The 15,443-nt window shown below is 49.4% G+C and overlaps 1 non-coding gene across 1 annotated transcript; it reads right to left on the bottom strand.

The window, feature by feature from the left end:
• Positions 1-1,017: 1,017 nt before the first annotated feature.
• Positions 1,018-1,123, bottom strand: LOC144219376 (U6 spliceosomal RNA). Its single transcript, XR_013331389.1, has one exon. It is a non-coding gene; the product is annotated as a U6 spliceosomal RNA (small nuclear RNA).
• Positions 1,124-15,443: the final 14,320 nt, after the last annotated feature.

Genomic DNA, 15,443 nt, shown 5'->3' on the forward strand with positions numbered 1-15,443 from the left:
GTATGGCTTCTGTTTAAAAAAAAATGCTAAAAGAGAAAGCAACTTTATTTTTAAATGCCAAAATGCCAGGGTGGGGTGCTGGTGTCAAATTTCCGCACTACCTTTGCCTACCTCCCGCCACTGCCCCCACATTCTTCCAAACTGTTCCAATAAATCCAAGCTCCTGCTCAAAATGCTTCTTTCCTTTTCTGGAAACTTCTACTCCCAGGAAACTCCCTCCCGACTGTGGAGGCATCTCGTTCTTAGTGCTTTGCCATGCCTGTCTAAGTGCTCTGCTCCTCCAACATCATGCAGTTTTGCTCAGATGTCCTCAAATTAGCAAAGACTTTTCCAAAAGGGCCAAAGGAGCCCTTCCCAGGGAGGCCACTGCAGCAGTAGAGGCCAAGGGGAAAGTGCACTGGGCTTGGGAGCCAGGATCCCCTGGTCTAAGCTCTGACGTGACCACTAACCTGCTGCTCCTCTGAGCCCGAGCTTCCACATCTGTGAAATGGGGAGACCTGGGTGGCCCCAGGTTCCTCCTCACCGTGGCTCTTGGAGACGTCAGAAGCTGTTCTAAGCTGAACACAGTGGGGCCTGAGTGCGGCTCACCTCCAGGCTCTGCTTCCTGGCGCTTCCGCCCAGCCCTGGGCCTCCTGCCCAGCGAGCAGCAGGCACAAGGGGCCTTCACAGAGTCTCTGTGCGGTTCTCCTGAGGGGGGTGGGGGGGCAGGGGCAGGCAGGCAGGGAACCTCACAGACCCAGCACAAGGCCCCGTCTGTGTCCGGGTGGAGGAGGAATGGACTGAGCCGCCCACGGGGACGCTACCTTGCCTCTGGATTTTTCCGTGGCCTTTTTCAGAGCCTTTCATTTGATCATCAAACAACCCCTCAGCAGTGAGACCGATGAGGACAATTAGCTCCATTTCACATATGAGGACGCCAAGGAGCCGAGGTGCGGCGAGGCCAGGCGGAGCGGGAGGGTGCAGTGTGTCAGAGCGTCAGGAGCATCTGCCACTCTGACCTGCAAACTGTCTTTAAAAATACCTGTATGGAACACCATGAATTTGTGTGTCATCCTCACGCAGGGGCCATGCTAACCTTCCCTGTATGTTCCAGTTTTAGTTTGTGCGCTGCCAAAGCAAGCACTCCATTTAAACTTTCTAACCCTCAATTTTCTCACCTAAAAAAGTAAATACTCTTAACGCTCCACTCGGCCTGCCCACACTTTGTGGTGAGAGAGGCTCAGAGACACCTTTGGTCACGCGGTGGGACCCAGGAGTCAAGTCAATGCAAAGGCAGGGCCCTGAGAGACCCACAATAGGCCAAGGAGAGTTCTAGAACTTTCTATATTTCATCTCCTGTCATTCTCATGGCAGCCCTGTCAGGCTCCCTTGGCCCCATTTTGCAGAGGGAGAAGGAGAGGTTGAGAGTCCACCAGGGGCCAAACTCGGGTTCGGAGGCATGTTCTCCCACTGCTCCCCCCACCCCCCACCCCCTGCTGTCCTCTGCATGTGGGTGTAGCTCAAGAGGCAAGTTTGGATTCTGTTGTCCCCTCTGTCCAGACAGACAGACAAACAGCCTGCAGGACGTGGTCAGGCTAGCCCCAGGTACGAATGCAGGCAGGGAAACCAGGGAAGGAAAGTGCTGAGTTTGAGAAACTTATGCTTCGAAATCATCTCTCTCCTCAGACCGGAGGGAGTCTTTACAGAGAAATTTTACAGAGATTAAAGAGTTCCATACTTTTTAATAACCTAGGAAAACTAGAGGAGGAGAGATTTAAACATTTATCAAATCTCCGGAGGGAGAATGTCTTTTATTAAACTTGGAAATCACTGATAAAATCACAAAGGAGAGATTAGCAGGTTTGACTAGAGAAAAATGTAAATTTTCTGCATTAAAAAAAAATGAAAAGGGGCAAGTGGGGAGAAATACTGGCAGCAAATAAGGGAGATAAAAGATTACTATCTGTTTTTATGTATTTATACACTGCCTCCTTCCTAAAAAGTTTTGAGGGGGGCATATTAATAAAGAGCTCATACAACGGAAAGTTTAAAAAAAAAGAGCGGCTCCTGGGTGGATCAGTCAAGTGTCGGACTCTTGATCTCAGCTCAGGTCTTGATCTCAGGGTCATGAGTTCAAGCCCCTCAGTGGGCTCTATGCTGGGCATGAAGCCTATGTTAAAAAATAAAATAACGGGCACCTGGGTGGCTCAGTCAGTTAAGCGTCCAACTTCACCTCAGGTAATGATCTCATGGTTCATGAGTTGGAGACCTGCCTGGGGCTCTGGGCTGTCAGCACAGAGCTTGGACCTGCTTCAGATTCTGTGTCTCCCTCTCTCTCTGCCCCTCCCCCACTCACACTCTGCCTCTCTCTCAAAAATAAATAAACATGTTTTAAAAATTACAGAAAGTAGGGGCGCCTGGGTGGCTCAGTTGGTTAAGCGTCTGACTTCAGCTCAGGTCATGATCTCGCAGTTCACAAGCTCAAGCCCCGTGTCAGGCTCTGTGCTGACAGCTTGGAGCCTGGAGCCTTCTTCAGATTCTGGGTCTCCCTCTCACTCTGCCCCTCACCTGCTCATACTCTGTCTCTCTCTCTCTCTCAAAAATAAATAAAACATTAAAAAAAATTTTGTCGTCACAAAAAAGAAAAGAAAATAGCAGGTAAAAATAGACAAAATTAAAAGCAGGATAAATATTGTAATATTCATAATATATAATTCATAGTACGACAATAGCTATGTGAAAAAATACATGCATGCAAATATGAGAAAGGTAGGTCTGCCCCCAAGATGTGAAGATCCCGGCCAGGGGTGCAGACAGAGACCACATATCAAATGCCTTAATATTAAAGAAATAATTATTTACAAACTACTTATTAAGTTAATTTAATAACTGATAATTTACATTAATATAAGTTGAATGTAAATATGAGATATTTAAATTATATTATTTATTAAACAATAAATTATTAACTTATTCAAACTCACAAATCATCACATAAAATGCCAAATATCCTCTAACCTTGTGGTAAGAATGCATATTGTCCCTAGAACAAACAAGAAGAAAGTAACACAGTTTAAAAACCAACAAAGAAATTAAAATGGTATGCCAGAAGAATATCTATTTAACACAAAAGAAGTCAGCAAAGGAGAAACAGAGGAACGAACCAGACATGAGATAAGTCAAAAACAAATATCAAAATGGTAAATGTAAATCCAGTCATATCAATAATTACTCTTATGGGCTGAATGCTTGTGTCCCCCCAAATCCATATGCTGTAGCCCTCTGTACAGATGTGGTGGTGTTTGGAAGTGGTGCCTTTGGGAGGTAATTAGATGAGGTCTTGAGGGTGGGGCCCCTATTATGGGATTAGAGTCTTCATAAGAAGAGAGAGGCCCGGATGTCTGGGTGGCTCCATCAGTTAAGTGACCAACTTCGGCTCAGGTCATGATCTCAAGGTTCGTGAGTTTGAGCCCCACGACAGGCTCTGTGCTGACAGCTCAGAGCTTGGAGCCCGTTTCAGATTCTGGGTCTCCGTCTCTCTCTGCCCCTCCCCTGCGCATGTTCTGTCTCTCTTTCCTTCAAAAATAAACAATAAAAAAGTTTTTAGGAGAGGCCAAATCACTCTCTCTGCCACATGAGGAGGGAGAGAACAGGCAGCCATCTACCAGGCAGCACCTTGATCTTAGACTTCCCAGCCTCCGGAACTGTGAGAAATAACTATTGTTTAAGCCGCCCAGACCACGGTGTTCTGTTACAGCAGCCCGAGCTACTAAAGACAATTACACTGAATCACAGCAGCATTCTTCACAATAGCGCCAACCCAGAAATAACTCAGCTAGTGAATGGATAAGCAGTGGCATACTAATCAGCAATTAAAAAGAAACAAACTACTGATACATGCTGTAACACGGATAAATCTCAAAAACATCTAAGTGAGAGAAGCCCAAAGTGAAAGACTCCATATTGTTATGATTCGATTTATATGACATGTCCCAAACAGGCACATCCAGAGGGGCTGGCTGGGGCTGACGGTGTTAACAGGAGGGGACCACAAATGGCCACATGAGGTTTTTTTGGGGGGTGGGGGGTAGTGATGGCAATGTTCGAAAACTAGATCATGACAATGGCTATGGTGATGTGTCACTCTGTAAATTTACTAGAAAATCACTGAATGCAGCATTTAAAATGGGTGAGATTTATGGGACACAAATTATACCTCAAGAAGGCAGTTTTTTAAAAATATGCTAAAATTTTAAAAATTTGTGCTGCAAATGATACCATCAAGAAAGTGAAAAGGTAACCCACAGAATGGGATAAAATATTTGCAAATCATCAATCTGACAAGGGACCTGGATCCAGAATATATATATAAACAACTCTCATAATACAATAAAGAGATAATGCAATATAAAAATGAGCAAAAGAGCAAAAGAGACATTTCTCCGAAGAAGACACACGAGTGGCCGAGGAGCCCAGGAAAGGACGTTCAGTACAGCTGTGCACACGACAGTGTGGCTGCCCTTCTGGAGCAGGTGGCAGGAGGGAGTGCAAACAAATAAATACATTACAGAAAGCATGCATGTCTGCCTCCTCGAGGGTAGAAACATGTCTGGCTTCTCCTCCTTCTCAGGCTTTCTCTGCCTTATACATGGAGGCGCCTATAGATCATGAATAGACTCGGTGTTTCAATGGATCGCTCCTTGAAGAAATCCACCCAAATAACACAGTAAGATTGGACTCCCCAAGGAGGATTCCTTCAGTAGGAGGGGAAAGACTTGTAGTCATGCTCGTTCATGCATTCATTCACTCACTCAGTACATTGTTTGAGCATCTTGTATTAGTTAAACCATTTTTGTCTGCCGGTAATAGAAACCTAATTTAAACTGCCTTAAGCATAAAAGGGGATTTGTTGGCTAAAGTAGCAAAAAAAAGTACAAGGGTGACTTGATCCAGGTGTGCAAACAGCATCAAGAATTTCCCTCTGGGAACAGTCTTCCTCTGGTTGGCTCCATTCTTGAGGGAGTGCTCCCGTAGTAGAGGCAAATGGCCACTGATGGACCCAGAATCTCATCTTCCAGTTCAACACCCCATGGATAGCGAGCTTTTCCTCCCCAGCCCTGTCTCCTCCTTCTAAGGCTCTCTCTGCCCTTTCTCCCCAAAAGTCCTGCTTGGGCTCCTGCTGGATGGATGAGTCCTCACTTAGCATTGACTCATGACTGGGGTGGGGATCAGCCTTGTCCAGAGCTCAAGGGCTGAGAGCAGGGGAGGGAGTGTCTCCCAGAGGGAAACGGAGGTGGTAGAGCAGAAGCAGGAAAACAGATGCCATAGAAGCAACATATTCTTTGGTACCAGGCCCGTCCCTATATCCTTTGGTACCAAGCCCGTCAATCACATCTTCTCTTACATACGGAATGCATATAGAATATGGGGGAGAAAACACTGGAAATTCAGAAGGTATGGGATTATCTTTTGGTAGAAGGGATCAAGGACCAGCTAATGGAGGAAGCAGTATATGAACTTGACTTTGAAGGATGAGTGAAATTTTTTTAAAAATATTTTTATTTATTTCTAGGAGAGAGAGAGAGAGCGTGAGCAGGGGAGGGTCAGAGAGAGAGGGAGTCACAGACTCTGAAACAGGCTCCAGGCTCTGAGCTGGCAGTCCGCACAGAGCCCGACGCGGGGCTCGAACCCACGAACCGCGAGATCATGACCTAAGCGAAAGTCGGACGCTTAACCGACTAAGCCACCCAGGTGCCCTTGGATGAGTGAAATTTTTTGTATGTATCCATGAGAAGGGAGCCCTCCAGACTCACCCAAGGTATGAAGGCAACACACTATAAATGGAGAAATTTAGTGTTTCTATGTGCAAACAGAGGCCCTAGGCAGAGGAGGTATGGCCTCTTCGGGAGGAAGTGGGGTGGGCATCAGGCTCCAGAGGGCCTCAGGTGCCAGGATAAAGAGAAAGCAGAGAACCACTGCGACCACCTGGGATATTAATCTGATTGGATTTTATTTAATTTTAAAAGCGGGGGCACCTGGGGTGGGTCAGTTGGTTAAGCGTCCTACTCTTGGTTTCAGCTCAGGTCATGATCTCACGATTTCTCAGACTGAGCCCCAAGTAGGGATAGCCTAGAGCTTGCGTGGGATTCTCTCCCTCTGCCCCTCCCCCTCGCACACATGTGCACAGGTGCTTTCTCTCTCTCTCTCCTCTCTCTCTCTCAAAATAAATAAATAAACTTAAAAGGCAGAGGAGGGGAAATGGAGAGCAACCAACTAAGAGACTCCAGAAATGATCTATGCAAAAGGCACAGATAATCTGAACTGGCACCTCCAACACAGCATGTCCAAGACGGAAGCCAGCTGGCTTCACCTTCCCCGCACCACTTCTGTGCCTGTGTCCCTTGTCCTAGTGAGTGGCATCTGCATCCCTGAGAGTCAGCCTGGACTCCTCCTTCTCCCAGATACCCAACAACAGACTTCTCTACAAATCTGGTCCATTTTCCCTCCTAAATGTTTCTGAATGCACTTGTCTCATTCCTCTACACCACCCTTCTCCTCGGGCCACCATCGTCTGTTGCTTGGATGGCTTCTACAGCCTCTAACTGGCTTCGCTGCCTCTACCCGGTCCCCTTTCAATGCTCCACACAGCAGCCAGAGCTATTTTTATAAGGTACAGCCAAGTGGGGACTCCCCACTGACCAACCCCTTTCAGGACAAGGTCTCGGACCTCACATCTTCCTGCCCCCACCCCCAGCCATTCCAAGCTCCTTTTGGTGTACCAAATGCAGCATGGCCTCTTTCCTTTCTGGGCCTTTGCATATGCTGCTTCCTCTGCTCTCCCATTTCCCCCTCTTTGTTCCTGCTGTCGGAGCTGATGGGAAAGTGCTGAGGAGGCTGGGGGACAAGAGAAAGGGATTAGAAGAGCTGGGAGCCTCGTGTGATGAACACAGTCCTGTCTGCCCAGCGCTTGCCCTCTCTTGGAATGATAGCCCCCCTTTTGTGGAACTGCTCCCCACACCCAGCTGTGTGAGCCACCATCTTACATGGTGCTGCCTCCCCGCCACAGTTGTCCACCCTCCTGGCCCGGCTCTGCATTCCAGCTTGCAGGAAGGGGGGATGGAGGAAATGTAGGGCAAGCAAATTCCTTTTAAAGAAGTAACACAGAAGTTGCACACATCCCTTTCATTCCATTCCATCAGTAAAAATGTCATCATACTTAGCTGCAAAATAGAGTCTCCAGTTAGTTGGATTTCTGCCGTTACTAAAAAGCTCCATTCCTAAAAAGAAAGGGGGGAGGGTGGCTCACGTGGGATCACAGCTTCAGCCACACACCCCTGAGAGCCACCAGAGTCTGCCTCCAGGGCCTGACTCTAGACTTGGGGGTGCTGGAGGCTCGTCTACGTGGGGACTGTAGCAGGTAGAGCAGAAAACCACCCCGAAATCTCATGGCTCAAAACAGCCGCCATATTCTTGGCTCAATATTCTTAGGCCGGCAGTTTGGCTGGGCTCAGTTGGTGGTTATTCCACTGGTCTTGCCTGGACTCAAGCGGGCAGCTGTACTCCCCGGGTGGTTTGATTAGGGCTGGAGAGTCTAGCATGTTCTCACCACATATCCAGCAGTTGGCAAGCTTAGGGCTGAGATACTTCAATTCTCAGTGTGGCCTCTTCAGCAGCTAGCTCAGGCCCATCCACATCATGGTCTCCACCTTCCAACCATGGCCAAAGAGAGGGCAGTCCTCACACCCAAGTGTGTTTCAATCCTCTGCCTATGTTTGCTAAAGTCCCATTGGCCAAAATAAGTCACATCGCCAACTTGGATTCAAGGGAGGAGAGACAACCTCGCCTCTCGATGGGAAGAGCAGTAAAGTGACATTGTTAAGGTGCACAAGAGGAATGAGTCATAACATCTCCATGAACAGTCTTCAGCAGTGACCTCAAGCTCGACCCATAGAATAAGGAATGTCTTTCTCGTTCTTTCAGGCTCTTGTGGGGACCTGAGTGGGGGAGCAGTCTTGTGGGTTGAATGGTAGACCTCCCCTCCCCGATATGTCCATGTCCCAATCCTTGGAATCTGTGAAAGGGACCTTATGTGGAAAAAGGGGACTCTGCAGAGAGGTGATTGAGGATCTTGAGATGAAATCATCCCGGATTATTCAGGGGGGCTCTAAATCCAATAACAAGTGTTCTTATGAGAGACATAGAGAAGACAGAGAGGAGAGTCATGTGAAGATGGAGGCAGTCATTGGAATTATGCAACCACAAGCCAAGGATCACCTAGAGCCACCAGCCGCTAGGAGACCCGAGGAAGGATTCTCCCCTTGAGCTTCTGGAGGGAACGTGGCCCTGACACCACCTTAATTTCAGACTTCTAGCCTCCAAAACTGTGAGAGAATAAATTTGTTATTTTAGGCCACCAGGTCTGTGGTAATTTGTTACAACAGCTCTAGGAAATGAAAATAGGCTCAAAGCTCAAAACATAGCCACCTGGGAGCAGACCCCAGTGTAAGGCAATTTCTCTGGGAAGGCCACGCCTCCTTCCCTTACCACTGAGCAGACGCTCTGCTCTTTTCCCCCCAAGGCCTGAGGCGTACAAGGCAAGAAGGCCTCCACACTAACACCCTGAGCCTTTCGAGAGGCCTTAGGAGTAAAAGAAGGGAGTGAGGTGAAGCAGTAGTTCAAGAGAGGATTTTAGGATCCTGGGGAAGTGTTGTGTTTGGTTGTCTGTGTCTGAGGGAGCAGAGATCTGAGCCTCTGAAAGGATCCAGGGATGGAGAGGAGGCCTGAAGAGCCCCATCTTTTATGCCAAGCACACCAGTCTTCTCATGCAAATCAGAGTCATGACAGGTTAGGACTCTGCATTTAGGACCTTTGCATTTAGCCCCTCAGTTTGCAATGAAGAGGCAGAAGGCAGAGGGAGGAGTGACTTACCAGCGCCCCCCCCAGGTGCCTGCTCACAATATCCAGTCCTGTCCTCTCCCCACTCCATGGTGTGCCCTGGGCAGAGAGACAGTGTTTTATTCAGCTGCCTTTATTCATGCCTCCACTCGTTGTAAGATCACTCTTCTACTTCTCAGTTCCCACGCCCCTTCCCTTCTTTCCGGGACACAGTGGCTTATGAACCCCTTGTTCCTGCCAAGGGCAGTGGAGAAAGTGGGAGCGGCAGCTCAAGAGGCACTGGTCCTCTGGCCTGGAGGGACCATAGCACCCTGCCTGCCTCTTCTGCAAGGCCTCTGCCTCCAGCAGGGCCCCCGGGATCTTTAGCTCCCCGCATCCCTTGCAATGTGGTCCCAACTTAGGTTCAAGCAGCAAAACCAGAAGCCCAGGCAATAAAGAGCAATCCTTTTGAATATGGTCATTTTATAAGAGCTAGGAAGAAAAAAGTTTAAATTACCTGATTTTTATTAAGAATGGGAACTCTACTGTTAATTTTTTGTGAGGAACCTCCACACCGTTTTCCAAAGGGGCTGCACCAGTTTACATTCCCACCAACCGTGTAGGAGGGTGCCCGTTTCTCCACATCCTCGCCAGCATCTAGAGTCTCCTGATTTGTTCATTTTAGCCACTCTGACCGGCATGAGGTGGTATCTCAGTGTGGTTTTGATTTGTATTTCCCTGATGAGGAGGGATGCTGAGCGTCGTTTCATGTGTCTGTTGGCCATCTGGATGTCCTCTTTGGAGAAGTGTCTGTTCATGTCTTCTGCCCATTTCTTCACTGGATTATTTGTTTTTCGGGTGTGGAATTTGGTGCGTTCCTTATAGATTTTGGATACTAGCCCTTTATCTGATATGTCATTTGCAAAATAAGGCAGAGGACAGATACCATGTGTTTGTACATAAAGGTGGATTAGGAGGAACCTAATGGAGGACCATGGGGGAGGAGAAGGGGGAAAATAGTTGGAGAGAGGGAGGGAGCAAACCATGAGAGACTCTTGAATGCTGAGAACAACTGAGGACTGATGGGTGTGGGGGGGAAGGGGGGTGATGGGCATGGAGGAGGGCACTTGTGGGGATGAGCACTGGGTGTTATATGGAAACTAACTTGACAATAAACTATTTAAGGAAAAAAAGAATGGGAACAAATGTGGGGCACCTGGGTGGCTCAGTTGGTTAAGCATCCGACTCTTGATTTCGGCTCAGGTCATAATCTCACAGTTGGTGAATTCAAACCCCACATCGGACACTGTGCTGACAGCGCAGAGTCTGCTTGGGATTCTCTCTCTCTGCTCCTCCCTTGCTCACACTCACACTCTCTCAAAAATAAATAACCTTAAAAGAGAAAAGAATGGGAACAAATGTTAAGTATAATCTCTTAAGACAAATTACAGTCGATGTTTTGGATAAATTAATAATACTGCCTTTTACTGGACACTTTTCTATGTCTCGCCTGAGTTTTACACATCATACTATTTAATCTTACCAACAATGCTGTGGTTAGCTTATGGTTAGCCCTGCCCTGTTTTGTAGACTAGAAGCCTGAGGCTCAGAGTTCAAAGCTGCCCGACCCCCACGGCACTCCCTTTCCACCATATCACCCAGCTCCTCTGACTAGAAAGGAGGAAGAGAGAACAAAGGGGAATGAGGAAAGCAGCGGAGGACAGGAGAGACCAAGGAAGAAGTGGGGAGAGACATGCGTGCAGGCAGAAAGCAGGGAGAAGGAGGGAACCCGCACAGGTGATGCAAAGTTGGAGAAACTCTCCTCTCCATCACCTCTGCGTGCACCTGCAGAATGTGCCCCCCCCCCGACCGTGGCCACACCACTTAGCTGGCTAACCACCGTTCACAGCTCTTCAACACCTCCTTATCCTCCAGCCTTCTGAGACTCCGCTGTGAATGGAAAAAGCCACAAAACTCTACTGGGTAAAGAACTCTTTGGGCTGCAGCATCCATGCTCAGAATAATGTTACACCGGAAAACAGATCAAATCGCCAGCCCCTGGGCGAATGCTCATGGGATCACGTTGGCCCCTGTGCCACAGGGAGGCTGGTGAAGGCTGTCTTGTGCCTCTCCTTCCAGGCTCTTCCCTAAGCACCCTCAGTCCCACCCTGGTATCCTACACCTCCAGCTATCTCTGGGATAACGGCAGCCGCAAGACCCCCTGGCTCTGTGTCTTGTGAGAAATCATCTAGATTGATGAAGCAGGACAGGGGCAGGTCCCACCCTGCGTACACGTGAGGCCAGGCCAGGGCTGGGAAGACCAAAGGGGGTGTGTGATGTCTGGCCCACGTCGCATGCTATCTGAGATTTCCAGAGCATAGGCCGGGCCCTCACAGGTCCTGTAAGCCAATCCCCTCGTTAAATTGAGGAAGCTGAGGGTCAGAGATGAGGGCAGGAGCCCAAGGCCCCGCTGTCCACACACTTGCCCGGAGCCCAGCGCCCAGCCCTCCCCTCTGGCAGCTGTGGTCTCCCCCGGCCCCCCGCACCCAGCAAGCCAGCGGGCGCCTCACATGTGATTATAATTACCGTGGGCTTGGCCTGAGCCCAGCCATACCGTGCACACATCCAGGCCTGGTGGCTGGCCAAGTTTCCATCTGGGTAGAAAAATGAAAAGGTTCAAGGGATGCATGTTAATCCCAAACACCCAAGCAGGAAGGACTGGGGAGAGGGGGAGAGGGCTGGCCAGGATCTCTCAGGGCAATGTCAGCCCACCAAGAGCTCCTGAGACAGGCCCAGGAGGCAAAATGCTTCCCCCCCCAACCCCCCGCCATGCCCCTGCCAGCAGAGACTAGGCTCTGTGCCCACCAGAGGGCCAGGACTGCCTGCTTGTTGGGCATTGTGGTTCAAGAGTCATCTCAGGTTATAAATCCTGCTGGCTCCCGGGCCCAACTCAGCTGGCAAGGTGCGGCCGGTGGTCCTCACTACAGTCGCCCTCCTCAAATGGCTTCTTCATTGTCCTAAGCATTTCCCACAGCCTTCATGTCCCCATCCTTTCCTTTAGTATCAGCATCCCCTACCACAGATGGGAAAACTGAGGCACAGAAATGAAGGGGCTGGCCTGAGGCCAGGTAGCCATTGAGGAGCCAGGATGGATCGAATACAGGCCCCTGGCAGTTCGTCTGGCCAACAGCCTTTGTCCTGATGCTCTTGAGCTGCGAGGGCAGCCTGGGCTGTCTCTAGGACTCCCCTGCTTTCTCCTGGAGCCTACCACCATGCCTAGCCCTGAAGATTTATTTCATGAGCTATCTGGCTTCATCTGCTCCACATCTGCTGCATGGCCCTGGTGGGGTCCCAAATTCTGTCTGGTTGCCATCTTGTGCCTCTCTGAAGTTGACATCCCATGTCCTCGAGGCTTCAAGACTAAAATTTCCCCATTTCTTCCACCCTCCAGAGAAAGGTCCCTTCTTTTCTCCCAGATTTGAAGCAGTCCTGAGCTAATACTCTCCTCCTAGCTTGCCTCAACTCCCAGCAACTATCATCTGCAAGCTGTGCTTGGTTCAGGCCTCAGGGAATGCAAGACATTTGAATTTTTTAATGATGATACACATACAACTATCCTTTTGGGGGCTTAGAATAGGTTAAACAGATATTAAGAGAGCCACCACTCTCTGCCTTAGAAGCAAAAGCATTAATATTTAGCTGAAATTTTGCTAACACCACATGACATGCTAAAAAGCCTATGGAGGACAGCAGCCCTCAATTAAATATCAACTGTCAGGTGGGAAAGAGCTGTGGCTCCCAAAGGGAACAATGGGCTTTTTGATTGCTGATGCCCCTGAGGGGATACAATTCCTCAGAAAATGAGGTCTGTCTCAGATAAATGTGCTTATTTACACCAGCTTCTAGACTGGCTGAGGACAGTCCAGGGCCTGCAGCCAGGCATCTGAGCAAAGAGGCAAGCTGCAGAGTGCATTTTCTTGCCGACTTGGGGATTTACGGGCTTCCTGGACAGGCCAAGCAGCCTCGATTTCAAGGCCAGCAGCTGGGCAAGGAGGTTGGCCAAGGTTTTTTAGAGGCTTTGCAAGCAGTTGGGCCCTTGGGGAAAATGGCTTTGAAACACCGGGCTGTTATCTAGTCTTCCATCTCCTCTAGAATCAAAGCCACAGCAGGGGCATTTTCCTCACTGAGGCAGGGGCAGGAGTCATGGGGGAGAGATGGGGAGGCAGAACGAGGAAATGAAGCATTATTCTCAAAAGGTCACCTCATTATTTTTTCTGCTTTCAAAAGGCCCCAATGATCACTTTGTGTTTAAGCCAATCTTGCTTTTTCAAAGAAATGAAGAAAGGAAAAGATGTTTTTCCAGGTCTAATTATAAAAACCATAAGGCTGGAAAGATCTGGAGAAAACATCTGTCTCCTGGTGCTGCCTCCTGGAGGTACACACCAAAGCTCACGGGCAGGGGCTGGTCTATGAAGAAGCTGCCCTGGGAAGCTCTATCTGCAGCCCTGGGGCCCCCAGTCTCAGGCCGCCCCCCACCCTCAGTCTGTCCACATCCCCGGTGCCGGGATTAAAGTTCATTTCTTCTTTTCAGTCCTCATGGAAAATGGCCAAGAGACTAGAAGAGCTAGTGACTGGGGTCCTTAGGAAGGAAAGCAGGTTGGGGGTCTCTGTGACCGCAGAGCACTGAGTCCTTGAAAAGCCTGCACTGACAGCGTGAAAGGGCAAACCCCAGAGCCAGGGCTGCCCCCTCTGGGCCTCCTAGTCCCCCTGCCCAGCAGGACTGGCCTGCACATCGCCATTGGGAGGCCTTCTTCCTAAGCAGATGGGGTCAGTCTTCTGGTCTTGAGCTGACCAAGAAAAACAGAGTGGGTGTCCTTGAATTTCCTGTTTAATTAGTGTCGGGGAGGGGAGGAGGAGTTGGGGTCTTGAGAAACCATCTCATTCCCTCCCCCATCTATCAAAACTACAAATCTCAGCTTCCCCAAGGTGAGGTAGAGGTGGGCTGGTGGGGCCACGGAGCCGGCGTCTGGCACGAGTGGCTGGTCTCAAGCGGCCCCTCTAGCTCTGACAAGCTCTGGGTGCTGAAACCAGGCCCCGGGGGACCCCCATCACCCCATAGCAAATCTCTCCTTGTTCTCATAGCAGCTCACAGCCCTGGCCACTCAGAATGACATTTTCTAAACACTGGAAATAGAGATAAGAAGCAGGCAGGGAGGAGAGGCCTGAGAGCTGGAGCTGGGCCCAGGGAGAGAAGCAGGCTCCCTGCCGAGAGAGGCAGACCCTGCCGGAGCCTGGACATGATGGGCAGGGTTTGCCAGCTCTCAGCCTCACTTTGATAAGGTGCCGAGTCCGGGCCCTTCACCCGGCCAGTCATTCACCAGTCAGAATCCACACTTCCCTGAGCGCGACCTGCAGGCCCAAAGAACCCCTGTAGAGCTGCCCAGAGCAGGATAGGAGAGCTAATCCAATCTCCCAGTACTTGCAAAAGGTCGAGCACATGGCCTGGTGGCACTCGGTAAGTATCTGTAGAAAGAATGACTTGCTGTTTTACTGCTCTTGGGTGAGCCGGTATTTGAGCCATGATCAATCCCCCAGGGATGGGATCTCAGAGGTAGAAAGGGCAACCAGGAGTACCTCAAAGCAAACGTGGAAAGGTTTGGTTAGGTGCGGGTGGCCTGCATGGCAAAAATTGGATGACTTCAGCCCTTGACCTGTCTGGGGAGATTCCTAGGGAAGCCATTCAACAATAACAAGAAAAATAATAATGGGTACTACAGTGTGGAGAGGATGGCGAGAGTGTCTTCTGACAGAAGCTCTGGAAATTAGTTTCAAGGTCACCTCTGGGATCCCTTGAAAACCTTAATAACCAGAACAGTCCAGCCTGCTTCCCTGCAACTCAACTAAAAGTGTGACTTGACTGTTCAGGGGTTCTGGGTCAGACCCTCTCTGAATCCCTGCCTTTTGAACTCCTACCTCTAAAGACAATCCCACAGCCCCCAGTGGGATCGCACGCTTGGAAAGCGATCGTCATACCTCACACATTCCGTGGATGATCCTTGGCTCCCCCCTCAGCCTGGACAAACAGAGTGAAATACGGCATCCGGCCGCTACCCAGTTCAGCCGCGCTGCTATCTGGGGGCAGAAACCTTGAGAGGAATCCCAGCTCCGGCCAAGGAAAACATGAGTCTGGGCCGGCTAAGCCAGGTGGCTTTCTCCCCTACCTTCCCTTCCTCTGTCCCTATCCTCTGGAGCCAATGGGTTGTTTGGGTAACCCCAGGACTCCACCCCCACACTGTCTGTGGCCAGCACGGGCTTCTTTCTGTGTCTCTGTATCTTCATGTGGCCTGATTAATCCAGTAAAATCTCATTTTAACTTAACTAATTACATCTACAAAATCCTACTTCCAAATAAGGCCACATTTTGAGGTTCCAGATGGACAGGAATTTTAGGGGGACACTACCCAACCTAGTACAGCAATGTTGAATTCAACTTTTTTTTTTTTTAATTTNAATTCAACTTTATCTGGTCAGTAAAGTCCATGACCTCTTACCCATTGGACTTTGGCTTCCAAGATTCTATGGCTGTTATC

The sequence above is a fragment of the Crocuta crocuta genome, unplaced genomic scaffold (genome assembly GCF_008692635.1).
Source record: "Crocuta crocuta isolate KB4526 unplaced genomic scaffold, BGI_CrCroc_1.0 scaffold118, whole genome shotgun sequence".
Lineage (NCBI taxonomy): Eukaryota > Metazoa > Chordata > Mammalia > Carnivora > Hyaenidae > Crocuta > Crocuta crocuta.